Below are 20,752 nucleotides of genomic sequence, written 5' to 3'. Positions count from 1 at the left end.
CAAGAAATAGCAGTGCCAGGAGACCGGTTAAGGTTCCCTCTATGCCAAAAGCATGGTTCTGCTTTAGATGTGGTGAAGATAACCACATTGCCGCTCGATGCCCAAATGAACCCAACCAGGCACTAGTCCGCCAGAAGAATGCTGAGTTAAAGGAAAAGCAAGGAAGGTTCCAAGCCCAACAGGTTACTGAGCCTTTTGCTTTAAACTTGTAGCGGCTCCTGCTGTGGGACGTCCAGGAGCTGAGACCAGCATTAGTCCCGCCTCAAGTGACCAAAGAATTGATGTTCAGAGCAAAATAAAGACCCAGACAATGGTTCAAGATTTCAGTTCCCAATCCCGCTTGCCACCCGGTCTGATAGGTCCTCGTTGTTCAGCTTCTGTTTTGGTTGAGGGTGTGCAATGCAACTCTATCATGGATAGTGGTTCACAAGTCACTACAATCTCTGAATCATTTCACAAGGATAAGCTGGCACATCTCCCCATTCAGCCCATTCAAGCATTGCTTGAGATTGAGGGTGCAGGTGGACAGCACGTTCCCTACCTTGGTTATGTTGAGACCCACGTCACTTTTCCTCACAACATTACAGGCAAAGAGGAAGAGTTGGTTGTTTTGGTTCTTGTTGTGCCTGAGTGCCATTTTAACAGCAGAATACCAGTTTTGATTGGTACCAATGCACTGTTAAGACTCCATGATACGTTATCTGAACGTGACGGTCCAGATTTCCTTCACAGACTGTGTTCCAGAGATGTAGCACTGGTTCTCCAGCACTTGGCTAAACAAATGGATGATTGCCACATACACCCAGTGAGGTTGCACGGGAAAGTACCAGTCACCATCCCTGCCAACCACAAGTGCTGTTTAATGGGCGATGTTAGGCTGAGAAAGAACACTCCTAACGTAAGTTTCGTCCTTGAACCAAATGAACACGACAAGTTACCTGGTGGTTTATTTCTTGAAACTGCTTTGATAGACATCCCTTACAAAGCTAAGAGTAAGGTTCCAGTCGTCTTGCAGAACTTGAGTGGGCACAGTATTGTATTGCAACCAGGAAGTACAGTTGCCCAGGTATGTGTAGCCCAGCACATTTCACCCCTGGTGCCTGTTTCAAATGCTTCTTCTCATGACAAGTTTGATGGAGAGAAGCTTAAGTTTAATCTTGATGAGTCACCCATCTCTGAAGAATGGAAAGAGCACATCACCACCAAGCTCAAGTCTATTTCAGAAGTGTTTGCGGTTGATGATCTGTCTTATGGTCACACCACTGTGGTAAAACACCACATTCGGCTGAACGATGACACGCCGTTTAAGGAACGGTCGAGGCCCATCCATCCAAGTGACAGAGAAGCTGTCAAGCAACACCTCAAAGAACTGCTTAATGCAGGGGTTATTAGGGAGTCAGAGAGCCCCTACGCATCTCCAATAGTAGTTGTGCGTAAAAAGGACGGTTCAATCAGGTTGTGCGTTGATTACCGCAAGTTGAACGCACGGACCATTAGGGATGCTTATGCCCTCCCAAACATTGAGGAGACCTTCACGGCCCTTAGTGGTGCCAAGTGGTTCTCGGTCATGGACCTCAAATCAGGCTATTATCAGGTTGAGATGGCCGAGGAAGATAAAGCTAAAACTGCTTTTGTCTGTCCTCTTGGGTTTTACGAGTTTAATCGCCTGCCTCAGGGCGTTACAAATGCCCCAAGTACGTTTCAACGACTGATGGAGAAGTGTGTTGGGGATTTGAACTTGAGTGAGGTACTTGTGTTTTTGGATGATCTGATTGTGTTTTCAGACACCCTGGAGGAACATGAGGTGAGACTCATGAGGGTGCTGAACCGGTTGAGGGACTTTGGGTTGAAGCTGTCCCCAGAAAAATGTTATTTCTTTAGGCCCTCGGTGAAGTACCTTGGCCATGTGGTTGATGCCCAAGGAGTTCACACAGATCCTGATAAGATCTCAGCTTTGAAAACATGGCCTCGTCCTACAAACAAGAGAGAGTTAAAATGTTTCCTAGGCTTTGCTGATTATTACCGGAGATTCATTGATGGATACTCAAAGATCGCAAAGCCTTTAAATAGTCTCACGGCTGGTTACTACTCACCCAAAAAGAGGGGTAAAGTGTATCTTGGAGAACATTTCAGACAACCATCAAACATTAACTTACCTTTTGGAGAGGAGTGGACACCTGAATGTGAAAATGCGTTTAAGACTTTGATTGAGAGACTGACATCGGCACCTGTCCTTGCTTTTGCCAACCCACAGCTACCATATGTCCTGCACACTGATGCCAGTCGTGAAGGCTTGGGTGCAGCGCTCTACCAAGAGCAGGACGGGAAGCTGAGAGCTGTGGCTTATGCAAGCAGGGGACTTTCCAAAAGTGAGAGAAACTATCCCACTCACAAGCTTGAATTTCTAGCTTTGAAGTGGGCAGTTTGTGAGAAGTTTAACAGCTACCTTTATGGCGCTAACTTCACCATTGTGACGGATAACAATCCTCTCACGTATGTACTGACATCTGCAAAGTTAGATGCTGCTGGTCATCGCTGGTTAGCTGCGCTGTCTACTTATCAGCTCACCGTTAAGTACAGGGCCGGTCATGCCAATCGCGATGCAGATGGGCTGTCCCGACGACCACAAGCTCCTCCTTTTGAAGATGAGGATTTCATCAAAGAAAGGGAGAGAGTTGATGACATGAAAAACCGTCTTCTAGAGGTGAGCAACGAGATGAGTCACGAGGTGGTATCTGCCTTATGTCAACGCCATCTTGTGGTGTCAAAGATCGAGCACTGTTCAAATCTAGAACAACCTTTGGCTGTAGAGTCTCTTGCTGTTGATCCCTCAACAGTTGCGGATGTATTTGGAGAAGACACATTACCATCTATGACAAGCTCTGACTGGTATAAAGCTCAGAGGGATGACCCGGTTGTCTCACGTGTCATTACCTTCATTGAAAGAGCTCAAAAGCCCAGCTTCAGAGAAACAAACCTTGAAGCTCCTGATGTTAGGCTCCTTCTTAAGGAGTGGAGAAGACTCGAAATGAGAGATGGAGTATTGTACAGGAAATGGACAAATAGAGACAACACTGTATGGCAGTTAGTCCTACCTGAACAGTTCAGAGGGAAAGCGTTGCGTGGAGTGCATGATGAAATTGGTCATCTTGGTTTTGAACGAGCACTGTATCTTGCCCGTTCCAGATTCTATTGGCCAATGATGACAAAGTCTGTAGAAGAGAAGTGCAGACAGTGTCCACGCTGTGTCAGGAGGAAAGCAGTGCCTCAGAAGGCAGCGCCTCTTGAAAATATTATAGCAACTTACCCGCTTGAACTCGTGTGTATGGACTATTTGTCAGTTGAGCCAGACAACAGAGACACCCGGAAATTATTAGTTATCACTGACCATTTTACAAAGTTTGCTGTGGCAGTGCCAACTAAAGATCAGAAGTCCAGGACCATTGCAAAAGCTCTGTGGGAGAACTTCATAGTCCATTATGGGTTTCCCAGTCGTCTACTCAGTGATCAGGGTAGAGACTTTGAATCTCACACAATCAAAGAGCTATGTGCGTTGATAGGAGCAGACAAAATCCGCACTACACCTTATCATCCTCGCGGAAACCCGGTGGAAAGGTTTAACCGGACGCTTCTTGATATGTTGGGTACGTTGGAAGAGGAAGACAAATCTCACTGGAGGGACTTTGTTAAACCCTTAGTTCATGCGTATAACTGCACGAGGAACGACACAACTGGTTTCTCTCCTTATGAACTGATCTTTGCCAGACAACCCCGACTACCCATTGATTTAGTCTTAGGTATCCAACCTGAAAATGCCAACCATAAGTCTCATTCAGAGTATGTGAACAACCTTCGTCAACGTCTGGAGGAGAGCTACACCCTAGCTGCAAAAAACTCCCAGAAGATCGGAGAAAGGAATAAAGTTAGGTTTGACAAGAGGATTAGAGTGGCCGAGCTCTGTGCAGGTGACAGGGTTTTGGTTAGAAACATGAGTGTCAGAGGTAAACACAAAATCTCAGACAGGTGGGAACAGAAAGTACATGTTGTGGTTAAACGAATCAATGATGGCCCTGTCTATGTTGTGGAACCCGAGTTGGGGAACGGACCAAAACGCGCCTTACACAGGGATCTCCTTCTACCGTGTGGGTTCTTACCTGTGGAAGAAATGGCAGGGAGCAGATCTCATGGGCCCTCTAAAGGTAAGAAACCGAGGAACAAAGCCGAAAGAGAAGTACAATCTTCTGATAACCCTGATGGTCAGGAAGATGAGGTATACAGTGATGAGGACGAAGTGTATCCAGCTTTTGTGGTTCCAGAAATAATAACCAGAGGTCCTTTTATCCAGACTGAAAGGCAGGTTATCACACCTCAGCTGTCCACTGGGGATGTGCATTCTAGTTTGCCCCGTGCAGAGCCACAAAACGAGTCACACGCACGAGAAACGCCCAGTCATGTTTCTGAACCTGAGCCTTTGTTACACTCAGAAAGCAATGAGGTGACCACATCTCCCATTCCATCTGATGAAGGTCCAGGTTGGGTTGTTATTGACATTCCTGAACAAACAGAATCTGTTGAAATGAATCAAGGAAGCAGCGACACTGCTGAGCGGAGTTTAGAGCCAGAGACAGTAGAGTTGCGGCGTTCTGGGAGAGAGAGACGCCAACCTCGTAAACTAACTTATGATGAGTTAGGTGAGCCTTTAATTTTGGCTCTCAGTTCCTTTTTGTCAGAGTTTCGCAATTGTATTCTCTCAGAGCACTTTCCTTCACACACCTGTTAAGTCAAGTGTGCATGCAGAGACTCATGCACTTTAGAGGGGGAGAGTGTAACCCAGATCATTGTTTGAGTATGGGATTTCTGATTATTTGTGGTCACTGAACGCACCACTGTGCCGTGCGCATAGCCACTCTCTAGTCCAGCTACAGAGTTTTTCCTTCCGTTCGTCCGATGAGGCGCATGCTGCTCTCGTGCCCTCTACGAGCTGGAAATTCGGGTACAGTAGACATTTGAGTTGCTGTAAATAGTTTTAAAAACCTTTATATGTGAAGCTAATGATTTAATATGTTGTTAGGAAAAAGTCTTGTAGCAGTTACAAACGTGAAGCGGAGCTGAGTCCGACAGCATTCGCCATTACATGAACCCCTCTGGTGAGTTAGCGTGCAGCTCATGTTCGTATGAAATGTTTTGTGCCTTATTATACTGCAGTGAGGTATCAAATCTACTGCTGTCATGTTGTTAAGAAAGAGGCTAAATATTGTATAACGTGTGTTATTGGCTGACTGTTAGCAAGCTAGCCGTTAAGTGAGCCTAGCTAATGTCCTAAAATGGCGGCCGACACGAGGTCAGTTACAGTGTTATTATGTTATGCCTAAGAGAACAGCATTAATAAGCATTGTTAACAGCATTTATGTTCTGTTATATTTTTATTTTGACAAACCTGTATTATTATAATGGTAAGTCTGTTAAATAAGCCGTTAGTGACATGGACACTGAGTCAGTGGTACTGAGACTTATGAACATTTTAGTTAATTCTTCTGCACACTTGTGTGTAGGCTGGTTTGTTTGCCCTTTTGGTGCCCTGGATCCTACTGGATGAACTGCCTTGTGGAAGTCCTCATCTGATGACTCTGCCGAACCGTCCTGGCAAATAGATGGTCGTTGCTGCTTGCTGGATGCTATTATTGGATGCTACACCGTTCCAACAGAGCGGTAGGAACAATTCAAAGGGCCCCAACGATGCGCTTTATTTTTCCCTGAGCTCAGGTGATTTTCTTTTGGCCAAAGGACCTTAAAGGATACATATTTGGTTTTATTTGTTTATTTATTTTATTTTCCTTGTGACACTGAGTGGAAAGACTCTACAAAAAAAAGGGTTTATTATTTAAAATTGTGTCAAATAAATGTGTTTATGCTAAGTAAGTGTGGTGTCCATTGTGTGCTGGAAGCCTTATTGTTCCTGTGGTGGAGCAGCTACTACCAATCTCCTTTACGAAACTAGCCTCTGACAGGATATAGATATTTGGGACATATTTGATTTCTTGTAACCTATTTTTAGAGAAACTGTGATTCTGGGTTAAACATTGGGGTGAAATTGATGACACCGACACCTAGTGAACTGCTCAAGGTCAACAGTCCTGATTTCCACGCATTAAAGGTTTGGCGTAAGTACAGATTGCGTTACATTTACAAGGAAGAATTGAATGGGAATACACTTGCAATATATATCCATTAGCATTACATTTTACACTTGAACACAATCCTTGAAGTGTAATATCTACTTAATGATAATTCTATTAGCTAAATGTATATTATTATATACTTTCTATCATTAAGTAGGTAATTTATTTTGAATTAACTCAGAAATATAAAGGATTGAATTAAAAATGGAGAAAAATATATTTTTTGATATACCAACCTGCAGCAACACCAAAACTTTCACTCACATGTTAAAGTGTCATGAACAGTGTTGGGCAAGTTACTTTGAAAAAATGATTTATTATAGTTACTGGTTACTTCTTCAAAAAGGTAACTGAGTTAGTAACTGAGTTACAAGATTCTAAAAGTGATTAATTAGTTGAAAAGTAACTATTGTGTTACTTTAAAAAAAATGTTTAACCCTCTGGGGTCCAGGGTATAATTGGCCATTTTTAACTATTTTTGATGTTTCCTCTACATTTCACCTTTAAAAACTATTTACTTTGCCTTGCTTGGTATTATCCTTTTCAGCACAACCTCATGTGTCTGAATTTACAGTTATGTTTTCATTTTGACATACTGTATTAAGACAATTGATCTAAAATCAGACAAAAAACATAAAAACCAAGTAGAAAAAGTTGTATTTTTTTACTGTAACAACCACAAACATGTTTTATGAATCATATTTAATAACTTTAAATGCAAATATAAATGGTCAATTTTAAAATCATATGCACAAGTTTTGCAAACAACAAAGTTATTTGCATGTATTTACCTTTTACCCCTTTTTAATAACAATTTCAAACTATTTACATAACAATCAGCTGTTTTGCATTAAATAAGATGCCACACAAATTATCTGTGCCACTCCAAATATTTCTGTCCACTATAAAGGAGAACATCACAGGACTGATACCTGCAGGTCTGACAGCAGCAGGTGCATCACTCCTGTTTTCTACCTGGAGACAGCAGTCGCCTCATTGTTCTGACACACAACACAAAACTATCCACAAGACTACACACTAGCCACACAAGACAACATATTACAGTTTTTCTCAAATGCTAAAACACATGTCACAAACGTTACCACCAGGTCCCCCAATGTCCAAACACAACACCCTTCTCTAAAGCTACATAAACACAACCACACCTTCCCACTGCAAAACTCAAACTCCCACACCAAGAGAGCAGCTCGAAGCTGTCAAAACTGTAAACACTATACACAGCATTACACACTACAGCAAAACAATTGAAAACACAATGCTCAATTTGTGAGAAGGTTCTATGGTTCATAACTGCCAATGCATATTTCTATAAACTGTACAGTAACGGATCGTCATAGAACCCTGCAGAGGATTAGGCATTTAGATTTGTGAGTTTCATATGAGTAGTATAAATCTATAGAAAATCCTGCATGTACGTACACTACTGTAACACAACTCAATGCAAAAACAGAATCTATTGCACACAACAGTACTCTTGACAACATGAACAGGGTGTGAAGTTTTTTTATTTACGTTATTCACACCACACACACACCACAATCACTGTGCGGCATCATGTCGCTGAGCTGTTGCTCGCATCTCGTCCGTAATGATGGTGCGAGGTTGTCTTGCTCTCCCTCCTGGACCTTCTCCTCTCCCATGTTGGCCTTCTCCTCTTCCTCGTTGGTCGCTCCTCTTCCTCCTCTCATTTGAACTCCTCTTCCTCATTGGCCTGCTCCTCTTCTTCCAGAGCCAGCTCTTCTCCCTCCTCTGCATCAAATTCCTCTTCCCCTGACTCTGCCTTCATCCATTGTGTTTGTTTGGAATCTTCAGCATACTGTGCACTCTGAACTTGCTTTTACATGTGGGTACAGCATTAGCAACAAGTGTCTTCAATTTTGAGTCATTGTGTGTAGTGAATGACGCCAGGTGTGTTCCCTGTGTTCAAAGATTGGTGACTGTGGCAAGCATTTTGCATCACATGGGCTTTCATTTGAGAATATGAGCAGAGTTATTTTGCAACATGTGTTTTAGCAAGGAGAAATGTGTTTAGATTTATGAGTACAGAGGGTTGTGTTTTGTGAATTGTGTCTTCATGTGACATGTGTTTATGGTACTGGAATATGGTGGCTACATTTAGTAAATGTGTTTAGACTACTGGTCATTTGGGTTACAGGATTGGCTTTTGTGTTTTAACATTTGAGAAAAACTGTAACATTCATATCTGCTGTAATGACGATCCGTTAGCCAAAGATTTCCTTGCATTAACAGACTCTTTTAATCTTGTCCAGTGGGTTAATCAACCAACCCATGCTAGGGGCCATACTCTCAATCTGTTTTTTTCATATGGCTTGGACATTAGCATTAAGGATATAAGCAATGTTGGGATTTCTGATCACTTTCCTGTTATCTTTGATGTTAACTTATGTACTTCTGAACTTCACCCTGAGTCTTTCCTACACCCTACACGTATAATTAATTCTGGAACTGTGGAGAATTTTTCAACGTCTTTTCCGAAACTTGCCTCCTCCATTCCTGACTGTTCCCTATCTTCCACGATTGATGACTTTGCTAGTACCTTTTTTTCCACATGCTCCGCCATCCTCAATACTGTTGCCCCTGTTAAAATGAAGCACCCTAGATCCTTTTCCTGATGCTGGCTAAACGATTCTACACCTGCCTTGCGACGTGTGTGCCGCCGGGATGAGAGAAGATGGAAGAAAGATAGACTCCAGGTTTCTTATGATATCCTGCGTGCCCGCCGGTTGCAATTTCAACTTGCTGCTAAAATGGCTAAAGCTGCCTTCCTATCTAAAATTATTCTTACTCATGATCACAACCCCCAATCCCTCTTTAATGTTTTCAATTCATTGGTTAACCCCTGTCCTGAAATGCCACTGGCGTGCTCTCCTGCTCTCTGTGAAAATCTTTTAACTCATTTTATTCATAAAGTTCTACATCTTAAGTTCTCGCTCCCTTCGGTGCCGAGTTTTACTCCCACCCCTGGTTGTTCATTATCATTTCAACAGTTTGAGCTGGTGTCACTCCATACTCTCAAGCAACTTACTGACCAATCAAAGAACACCTCTCCTGCTTATGATATCCTTCCATCTCGTTTAGTTAAGGATTGCGTCAGCGTAATTGGACCCAGCATCCTATCTCTAATGAATATATCCCTACTTGCAGGCTCTGTTCCTTTAGCCTTCAAACACGCTGTTGTCCAGCCCATTCTTAAAAAAAGGAACCTTGATCATAACGATCTTGGAAACTATAGGCCAATCTCTAACCTTCCATTCCTGTCCAAAATACTGGAGAGGATCGTTCTTTCACAACTCCAGCCGTATTTGGATCTGAATGCCATTTATGATAAATTTCAGTCTGTTTACAAACCCTGTTATAGTACTGAAACGGCCTTGCTCAGAGTCCTCAATGATCTCCTCCTGACATGGCCGGCATGATGGCGCCTGTGTTTGGCTTCGCCGCTGCCGGGTGTAGTTGGTCTCGCTCTATTGTTGTGTTTTTTCTTTCTACTCTGCTGTTTTTTAACTGTTTTAATGATGTACTGGCTGCCTTGGTCTACGATCGTCTGACGCTGTTATCCATCCGTTCGTCAATGACGGCCAAAGATGTTTTTTCTTCTTCCTTTTGTGGGACTTTCCATTCTCCACACTTTCCCCTGCACTCCTTTGGTACCTTCCACCCTCTGCCTGTGACTGGATCTTCGGCCAGCGCTTTCAGCGTTCCCCGTAGACTACGGAGAAGAAGAGGAAAGAGATCGGGCATCCAGGTGAAGTTTAGGCTCCTCTGGCGGCGGGGGCTGATTGGAAAGCGATGTCGGGCGCTTTCTGTTGCCTACGCACATGACAGCTATACGGAGAGAAATCTGTCTCCCAAGGCCCTACTTGGATATAGGGGGCCCGGCTCTCCGAGGCCGTGTTGTCTCAGAAGGGTTCATCCAGACTCTCCTGCCGACTGGCCTTTCATCCCCTCGGTGAGTGGAATATATGAATGTGAAGGCTCTGATCCCGAGAATTTATGCCCTTTAATTCGAGAAACTCGAGCTTCTTCCAACAACAATGTTTTCACCCCGCTGTCTATGGCGCTCTTCAATGCCCGATCTTTGACGAATAAATCGTTTGTGCTTAACGATTTTATTGTTTCTAAAAATCTGGACTTCCTGTTCTTGACTGAGACCTGGCAACCGGGTTTGGATTATTCGTCTACTATTGAAATGTGCCCAAATGGCTTCTCTGTCATTTGGCAGCCTCGAGGATCTGGTCGTGGAGGGGGCCTCGCTGTGGCATTTCAGAGCCGTTTTAACTGCCGTTCAGTGAAAGTTGGACACTTTCTGTCTTTTGAACTGCAGCTTATCAAAATCGGAAAGAAGGATCCTTTTTATTGTGCGTTGGTTTTTCGCCCTCCTGGCCCAAACAGCTCGTTTTTAGCTGAGTTTAGTGATTTTCTGTCCTCTACTATGAGGTTGTCTAAATTGCTTCTTGTGGGAGATTTTAATATACATGTTGATGATCAGTCCAACCTCTTTGCTAGGGGTTTTACCAGCATCATGGACTCTTTTCATTTTATCCAACATGTATCTGGCCCCACACATAACAAAGGCCATACACTGGACCTTGTTTTTTCTTTGGGTCTGAATATTGATTATATTTGTTCTAAGGACATTTTTATTTCTGACCATTATTGTGTCTTTTTTAATATGTCTTTTTATGAGCCTATGTCTCCTGTTCATCGGACAGTTATTTCCCGCACCTTAAACTCCTCCTCAGCACAGAAGTTCTCTGATGCTTTTAATTTAACATTATCCCCACAAAACGATGTTGATTTTTCTATAGATCTATTCAATTATCATTGTCTTTCGATCTTAGATGAAATCTGTCCGATTAAAATGAGACCTGTGCCTGTTTCCAAGTCTGTACCCTGGTTAAATGACAACATTCGTCTTATAAAACGTAATTGTCGTAAAGCTGAGCGGTTATGGAGGAAAACCCACTTAAATGTTCATCTCCTTTATTTAAAGGATCTTTTAGCCTCCTTTAACAATGCTATTAGAGTTGCGAGGGCTGCTTACTTTTCTCAGTTGGTTGCAAAGAGCAGAGGTAATCCTAAAGTTTTATTTGATACTATTACTAATATTATTACTCCTGCTCCACCTGCTGCCATTATTTCTTCTGTTGAAGATTGTGAAACTTTTCTTGCTTTCTTTTTAGAAAAAATCAGTAACATAAGGAAAAACTTGTCTTTTTCAGCGTCTGCGCTGTCAGTTCCCACTCCAGCTCGGCCTGTTGTTTTAGAAGGTTTTTCACCTGTTTCACTACCAGAGCTGGGAAAAATAGTTAGTGCAACAAAATTATCCTCTTGCTCTCTTGATTTCTTACCTGCATCATTATTCAGAAATGTCTTTTACTCTACTGGTCCCTGTATTCTTACTATAATTAATACCTCCTTGGCCTCGGGCATAGTCCCTGTCTATTTTAAAACTGCTGTTATACATCCCTTGTTAAAAAAGCCTATGCTGGACCCATCTCTCACTAGCAATTATAGACCGATCTCAAAAATTCCGTTAATTGCTAAGATTCTAGAGAAGATCGTGGCTAAGCAGCTTACAGCAGTTTTAGATAAATATAGTATTTTCGACAAATTTCAATCTGGCTTTCGTAAAGTTCATTCCACTGAAACAGCCCTTCTTAGAGTTTCTAATGACATTTTGTTACAAAGCGATGCAGGTAAATGTTCTGTTCTCTTAATGTTGGATCTTACGTCGGCCTTTGATACTGTTGACCACTATATTTTACTTAACAGGCTGAAATACTGGGTCGGTGTCTCTGAGACTGCATTGAAATGGTTCTCCTCGTATCTCTCTGAACGATATTCTTCTGTGGCAGTTTCTAAGTATAGATCATCTTCTGTGTCCCTGTCTTTTGGTGTGCCACAAGGCTCTGTGCTGGGGCCTTTATTGTTTCTAGTTTATTTACTCCCTCTCCAGCACATTTTGAGCCCTTTTGAGGATATTTGTTACCATTGTTATGCGGACGGTATCCAACTCTATATATCTTTCAAACCGGAAGAGGCTTCTAAGCTGTGGCTTTTAAATGTGTGCTTGGAAACCATTAAAGGCTGGATGGCTGAAAACTTCCTCCAACTAAATGAAAATAAAACCGAAGTCCTCTTATGTGCCCCAGATAGACGTAAACCCAGTATAATAAATGCTCTTGGTCCTCTTTCAACGTTTGTAAAACCATCTGTCAGGAACTTAGGGATTATCCTTGATCCTGCTCTTACGTTAGATAGTTATGTTAAATCTCTTGTTCGGTCTTGCTTTTATCATTTAAGAAATATTTCTAAATTGAGCTCTATAATATCCTATACCGAACTGGAGATTGTTATTCATGCTTTTATCTCATCACGACTGGACTATTGCAATTCCCTGTTTACTTGTTTAAACAAAGGTTCTTTGGAGCGCCTGCAGATCGTTCGGAATGCTGCAGCAAGACTTTTGACGAAAGCTTCTAAATATTCACATATAACACCGTTGCTTATGCAGTTAAATTGGCTTCCTGTCGAATTTAGAGTCCATTTTAAGATTTTGGTTTTAACTTTTAAGGCTCTTCAACAACAAGCACCACCATATATTATTGAACTTTTACAGCCCTATGCCCCTAGTAGGTCTCTGAGGTCGAGTAGTCAGGGCCTACTTGTCACTCAGTATACGAGACTGAAAACTAGGGGTGATACAGCTTTTGCTACTGTGGCCGCCAGATTGTGGAATTCCCTTCCTCAGGACTTACGATCCGCTGATTCATTGATTACTTTTAAAAAACAGCTAAAAACACATCTTTTTAAAATTGCTTTTTGCTAACTTTGTTTGTATCTTGTTTGGTTTTTTTTTTATAATCTGTTATATCTTGTAAAGCACTTTGTGATTTCTATCTAGAAATGTGCTATATAAATAAAATTTTACTTACTTACTTACTTCTGATTGCTGACTCTGGACGCTCTTCAGTCTTGGTCCTACTAGATCTATCCTCGACTTTTGATATGGTAGATCATAACATCCTATTAGCGAGGCTTGAACACACAGTTGGCATTGGAGGTGCCGCCCTTGATTGGTTTAAGTCATACCTTTCTAATAGGTCCTTCTCGATCAATTTTGGCCCTTATTTCTCCTCTGCTGCACCTGTCTCCTGCGGCGTGCCTCAAGGATCTATCCTTGGCCCCCTGCTCTTCTCACTGTATATGCTCCCCTTAGGCGCAATCTTTGAGAAGTATGATGTAGCCGGATGGGCTACTCGCCCTTCTTTTTCTCTCTCTCTCTCGCTCACTCTACCACCCTCGCTCTCTTTCCGCTGCACTTGCTCCTTGTATCGTGTGATTGGGTTAATTAGGAACCCACCTGCATATTGATTACAGGGTGGTGTTTACCTGTATAAAGGGAAGCCGGGTTTTTTTGTTGGCTCATTCCTCCCGAGCTTCTGGTGCGATACAGCAGTAAATGCTGGCCTATTGGTTAATTTACCGATACGATCGGATTGTGTGACTGCTACAGGTAGGCCTCCTTTTGACCTCTGATTTCTCTCAAAAGTCGGTAACTAGTAGTCATAATTCTGCGGCCCGCTACAGCGTGGCTGTTTCTATTTTCTTTACTCCAGCTGTGGTGGAGAGACGCGTGAGTTGCGTTCACCGTACAGTACAGCACCTCCAGTCTTGGGGTAAGCCGCTTATATTATAGCTGCTAGTATTTGTAAATTAGAGACGATTAAGGTTATCTTTGCCTTTTTTTGTTTGTAGGGTTTGATTGCTGCCGCACCCTCTCAGGGACCAACTGCCTGATCTTAAGCAAAGAGTCGAGACGCCTGCCTAGCTGCTGTCTTGTCTTGCCCTGTTTCATCTTGTGTTCCGATCTGTTGGCCATCCAGTTTTGTTCCTGCTGCTGGCCTCGCCTCGCCCCTGGGGGCTTTGGGTCTCACGCTAAGCCCCTTTTTGGACTATTGTTTTACTCCAGCTTTCACGGCTGGTCGGGGCGATCTTCAGCTGCATATTGGGCTGGTGTTACAAAAACCGGTACCACCTCTCCCTTTCCCTCTCTGTGGAGAGCTGCGCAAGACTGAGTAGGGCTACGGACAATCGGAACCAGCACCAGCTGTGGGCTGGCTCGCAGAGCACGAGTATTTCCAATCTGTGCTCTGTGGTGTGTATGTGGGTGTGTTTTATTGCAGGTCTCAGTTTTCCTTTTAATTTCTTTTTTTAGTATATAGAGAGCCTTTTTATGTCCCATGTTTTTTTTATCCTGTTTAACGTGTATATCTTGTGCTTTTATTTCAGTGAACTGAGGATCTACCAGCGGCCGTGGGACCTTAGGTGGCGGGTCGTTTTCCACACTTTTGTTGTACAGCACCAGGTGAATAGACTATAGTGGGTTTTTTTGTGTGGTTTTCTTTTGGTCCACCGCTGCTGGTAAGTCCCAGTTGTATGTTTATTTTGTTGTAATTTGGGACACTATTTTAGACATTTAGTGCGCTGTCTTTGTTGTTTTGTTTTTATTTTTTAAAATAAATAAAATGGTTTTAATACATTGAGCCGGCCTCAGTGTGCATCCCTGAACCTGTGCAAACGTTCTTTTTAATTACATTTCATTTCTAAAGTTCATATTTCCTGGGGGCTAGAATTCCCCCCAGGTGGCGTTGTCATTTTATTATTTCTTTCATAACCCCGCCGACAACTTGGTCACATACTTGGCGTTGGTCGACAGGATGCACATTTGAGGTAGATGTTTGGTCTTGTAAATTGTTTTATTTTTTTGCAAAGATCACAGTTCACCTGTTTGAAGGCTCTATTTGTTTTAGAGTGTGATTATAGACAAGACAGCAGTATCCAGGTAGGAGGAAGAGTAATAGGATTTTAGCACCTTGCTGATTTAATTTTCCTTTTTTTGGTCAAAATTTATTATGGAGGAAGAATTGCAGCAACTTAGAGACTTGGTAGCGCAGTTAAAGGCAGATAATGAGCAATTGCGCCGGGATGGGGGCGCTGTGCTCGAGTCTGGTGGTGGTGCCGCGTCGTTCTCCTTCGTACCAGCTGGTTGCATACCAAATGTTGGTAGCCAGGCCGCCGTTACAGAGCGTTTGGTGGTGGTGCCTAGGGACCGTAAATGTCCCATGTTCAATGGCAGAACGGGCATCAATATGGCAGAACGGGCATCAATATAGCTGAATGGGTCGAAGAGGTTCAAGCGTGCATGCGTGCCCGGCACCTGTCTGTTGCTGATCAAGCTTTCTTTATTTTTGACCATTTAGAGGGAGAAGCAAGGGAGGAGATCAAATTTTGCCCTAATTTAGAGCAAGGGGATTCTGTTTGGGTGTTGACCATTTTAAAGGAACTGTATGGTAATGCGCAGTCCTATGTCACTCTGCAGCAGGCTTTCTTTTCGAGGAGACAGCGGGAGGGAGAGACTTTGCAGGAGTTTTCCTTAGCGCTAATGGCTCTGATGGAGCAAGTAAAACAAAGTGCACCTGATGGTATGCGTAACGCAGAGGTGCTGCTCCGAGACCAGTTTGTAGAACATGTTGTTGACAGTGCTCTCCGCAGAGAGCTTAAACAATACGTTCGCCGCGTGCCTACTGCCACCTTGTTAGAGGTGTGCGGGGAAGCAATTAGATGGGAAAGAGAAGGGTTTTCAGGCGGTGTTCGCGACCGTGGCTATTCTCACCCATCGGCATATGGTTTCCAGTGTGGAGTGCACACTAGCCCTAGGTTCGCTCCTGTTGGTACACCCGAGTCCGAGTGGCGTGAGCTAAAGGAACTCCTAAAGCGCCAACAAGAGCAGTTAAATCAGCTCACCGAGACAGTGGTTTCTTTACAGAACCCCCGAAGAGGTGTTCGGCCTTCACGGGCTGGCTCTGTGATTTGTCGCCGGTGTCAGCAGCCAGGACACTTTGCTAGGGAGTGCACTGGGGAGCGGGCTTCACGCCTCCCCAGAGCAGGTTCTGATTCAGGCCCTCCTTATGCCGCAGTTGGCAATCATCTTCCCGCTACCCAGTCGGAAAACTAAAGCCCTCTAAGCTGCAGAGTCACAGTTCAGGTGGGGAGTTCACTGGCTCACAGAAAGATAGGATTGGCAGGCTAATTTCATCGTGTCCAAAGATAGATGTGCTGATTAGTGGGGTAACTGTCCCTTGTTTGGTGGATACTGGGTCCATGGTTTCCACCATCACAGAAAGTTTCTTTTTGGCACATTTTGCCCCTTGGGGACAAGAACGCCTTCAGTCATGCCATTGGTTACAGCTTCGGGCTGCCAATGGGCTTGCCATCCCTTACATTGGCTATTTGGAGCTCAGTGTACTCCTATGTGGCAAGGAAATGCCCTCTTGTGGGATCCTTATAGTGAAGGACGCTCCTGGTGCCACACCCTCTGTTCCTGGTATTTTAGGAATGAATGTAATCCGCCGCTGTTATCAAGAACTGTTTGGGGCTTTTGGTGGCTCCTTGTTTAATTCTCCTTCTGTGTCACAGGCACCGAGACCAGTTTTGGAGGCCTTACATCAGTGTCACCAGTCTGCAGCCCAAGCCCCAGAGGACCCTGTCGGTACCGTCAAGGTACAGGGCCCGCGGGCCGTGCGGATACCTGGTGGTGTCATGCAGCTGGTGGCAGCAGTTGTCAGGTCAGGCTGTGCTTTTTGAGCCTTCTGAGTCCGGGTTGCCAGTTGGGTTGCTGGCCTCTCCGTGTTTGGTCCAGGTGGATAAGGGCGTTGCCTATATCCCAGTCACCAATGTAGGAACAGCTGAAGCTGTCCTCCACCCACGAACCCGTTTGGGAGTGATAAGCAAAGCTACTGTTGTTAGCCTCCCTGCTGGTGTTAGCGAGGAACACTCTTTCCCCATCACCGTTTCATCCCATACAACCAGCAGCCCTGCTCAAGAGATGGTGGATGCGATTGACCTGTCTGCTCTCGCTGAGTCAGAGCAACATGAGGTACGGTTACTTTTGCAGAAGTACCGCTCTGTTTTCTCCACTTATGAGGGAGACTTGGGCTGCACAAACCTCATTTCGCACGACATACCGCTGCTCGATGACGCACCCGTCCGGCAGAGGTACAGGCAAATTCCTCCTTCTGATTATGAGGCTGTCAGGGCCCATATCAACCAGCTACTGGAGGCCCAGGTAATTAGGGAGAGTAGCAGTCCTTATACCTCTCCCATCGTGTTGGTCCGCAAGAAGGATGGAAGCCTCCGTCTGTGCGTTGACTATCGTTTGCTGAATAGCAAAACAAGGAAGGACGCCTTCCCCTTACCTCGCATCGAGGAAAGTCTTGTATGTTTATTTTGTTGTAATTTGGGACACTATTTTAGACATTTAGTGCGCTGTCTTTGTTGTTTTGTTTTTATTTTTTAAAATAAATAAAATGGTTTTAATACATTGAGCCGGCCTCAGTGTGCATCCCTGAACCTGTGCAAACGTTCTTTTTAATTACATTTCATTTCTAAAGTTCATATTTCCTGGGGGCTAGAATTCCCCCCAGGTGGCGTTGTCATTTTATTATTTCTTTCATAACCCCGCCGACCACTTGGTCACAATAACATTACACATCATTGTTATGCCGACGACATACAGATGTATTTCAAACTAACTGATGATCCTGCTATGTCTTTGTACGGCTTTCGCGAGTGCATGCGTGAGGTCAAAAATTGGCTCGCAGGTAATTCTCTTATTCTAAATGACGGGAAAACTGAAATTATCGTGTTTGACAGCAGAGTTCCCCGTGGCCAACTCCGTGACGCCCTCGGTTCCTTTAACAGTTTCCTCACCGACACTGTTAGTGACCTGGGTGTATTCTTGGACAGCTCTCTTAAGTTCGACAAACAAGTGTCTTCTGTTGTTAAATCTTGCTTCCATCAATTGCGTCTTATTAGCAAGGCCAGACATTATGTTCCGCATAGGGACCTTGGAAAGCTTATCCACGCCTTTGTGACATCTAGGTTGGATTATTGCAACTCACTTTACTTCGGTCTTAACTCTCCTGTCCTCCATAGACTCCAAATTGTTCAGAATGCGGCTGCTCATCTCCTTACTGGTAGTGGGCGCCATGTCTCTATTACCCCTGTCCTTGCTGACCTGCATTGGCTTCCCGTTAAGTATCGCATTCAATTCAAAATCCTGCTGCTTACCTTCCGAATTATTAACAATATAGCGCCAAGCTACCTCATTGAGCTACTTAGATTATACACCCCTACTAGAGCACTAAGATCATCTTCCCAGTCACTCTTGGTACTCCCGAGATCCCGGCTGAAGACTAGAGGTGACCGCGCGTTTGCCTTGGCTGCACCTGATTTATGGAATAACCTCCTCATCGCTATACGCGAGTCTGATTCTATCCATTTCTTCAAATCGCGGTTAAAACCCACTTATTTAGCCTCGCCTTTTCTACCAGTTAACGCCTGCTTGTCAGTTAGCTTAATGCTTATTCTTATCTTTGGCTTATTCTTAATTACTTTTAATCATTTAAAAATTTTTTGACTGTTTTATCCTTTACACTTAGTTTCCTTTTATGCTTTTAGCAATTCTTTTGCTTTTGTGTTTTAATGCCATTCAGCCTGCTAGCATGTTTTGGTACCTTGCCCCATAGCCCTCATCCTTCCCTGTTACTTCATCCTACTCTCTTGCATGTTAAGCACTTTTTCATTCATTCATTTCATTCATTTATTTGTTCATTTTCAGGCACAACAAATACCTATATTGAACATAAAATGCACAAAACAAAAAACAAAAATTGCCTGAAAAAGGAGTGGGACGAAGAAAACTTATTAAATCCCACCCCTATACTCACTCATCAACAAAAAAACCCAATAAACTTCCCGTTTTGGCACGTTCGTCTCGTTTGGATAATACATTGATGGAGTTGAAGGAGTCCTCCTGACATGCTTGTGCTGAGTTGTTCGAAACATTGATCCAGTTTTGTACACCACTGGTTTTAAATGTGCTATATAAATAAAGTTTGTTGTTGTTGTTGTGTTTTATCCACCACCCTTTACCCATCTACATATTTAACGGGGAAGCCAAAATGCTCCCACACATGAGATTTAAGTGATGCTGGAGGTTTCTCGAGCTCCTCTGCTCCTTCAGTTGGACCGCTAGCGCTGGCCATGACTATTGCTTGAAAGACTGACCATGCGCAGATTGCGCGTGAAACTTGTGCAGTGAAAATTTTTTTTCTTTTTCAAATCTTCGGATCACGTGCCTACCGAACCATGGAGAGGGATCGGTTTGGATCACGGGTCAACAGTGATCTGTTGCACCACTACTCACTACTGAGCCACAATGACAGAAGAGACACAAACAAAATATAGCATAAAACAGTATTTGTCCCTCCGTTTATGTCACGGGCGCCGAGGCGAACCGTGTGGAATAAATGAGGATCCAATCGCAGGCAGTCGTGGAGAAGTGAAGGTGATTTATTGAACACAAAAGGAATGTGGACAAACAGCAAATGGGGCTCGAACTAAACTAAACTGGGAAACAACTAAACTACAGAGCACAAACCTGAATGAAAACGAGCAGAGGAGGATGACGATGAACAGCAGGGAGAAGACACGGTGGATACACAGACTGACACTGAGTAATACAGACGAACTGGCAACAGGCAGGAGAACACATAGGGCTTAAACCAGTAATCAGGGGATGAGAGACAGGAGGGCAACACAGCTGGGAGAAATTGGAGCTGACGGGACAGGGGAAATGTAATCTGAACACACTCACATCAGACAGAGACCTTCACAATAAAGCAGGAAACTAACAGACACAGAGAACCAGACAGGACACTGACCTTGACAGGCAGACACAACACCATGGACAGACAGAGGGAACACAAAGAAGTGGGAGCAGGCAGGCAAAGAACAGAAACCTAACAGATGGCAAAATCACAACAGAATACACACTCGGAATGAACAAAAGCATAAGGAAACACAAAACACTGAGTCCTCAGACTCAGGACCATGACAGTACCCCCCCCCCCCCCCCCCCCCCCCCCCCCTCAAGGGCTGGCTCCAGACAGCCCAACAGAAACACAAAAACCGCCCAAACCCCCCCCCCCAAAAAAACCAAAAAACAGAAAACGACCCGACCAGGGCGGGCGGCGGGGGTCCAGGATGGAGGGACAGAGCCCAAAAAGGCCCAGACGAACAAGTTCAGGGGGCCGACCCGGAGGCCGACAACACCGGAGGCCAAAACAGTTCAGTTCTGGGGGCCGACCGTGTGAAAGGCAGCGGCAGTGGGGCAGGTCCGGAGGCCAGCCACGCAGTAGACAGTGGCGTGGAAACAGTTCTGGGGGCCGACCGTGCGGACGGCAACAGCGGCGCGGAAATAGTTCTGGGGGCCGACCGTGCTCACGGCAGCGGTGGTGACAATGCAAGTCCGGAGGCCGGCCACGGGGAAGGCAGTGGCGGCATTCAGGAGGGCGTCCACAGTGGCGAAGATGCCCAACAAGCGGCCTGGCAGATGACCGACGATGTGGAGGTGGTAGTAGGGGACCTGAAGGCTGCGTGGCCCCTGCAGCACCAGGCGAAGC

General features: G+C 44.3%; 1 long non-coding RNA gene across 1 annotated transcript; it reads left to right on the top strand.

Annotated features, from left to right (window-relative positions):
* Positions 1–13,618: 13,618 nt before the first annotated feature.
* On the top strand, positions 13,619–15,510 carry LOC120731953. The gene is made up of 3 exons (XR_005695446.1): positions 13,619–13,740; positions 13,815–13,903; positions 13,983–15,510. It is a non-coding gene; the product is annotated as an uncharacterized LOC120731953 (long non-coding RNA).
* Positions 15,511–20,752: the final 5,242 nt, after the last annotated feature.

Source organism: Simochromis diagramma, unplaced genomic scaffold (assembly GCF_900408965.1).
Source record: "Simochromis diagramma unplaced genomic scaffold, fSimDia1.1 OVJJ01000483.1, whole genome shotgun sequence".
In the NCBI taxonomy this organism is placed as follows: domain Eukaryota; kingdom Metazoa; phylum Chordata; class Actinopteri; order Cichliformes; family Cichlidae; genus Simochromis; species Simochromis diagramma.
The sequence above is the reverse complement of the archived record's forward strand: the minus strand, read 5'-3'. Positions and strand labels throughout refer to the sequence as shown.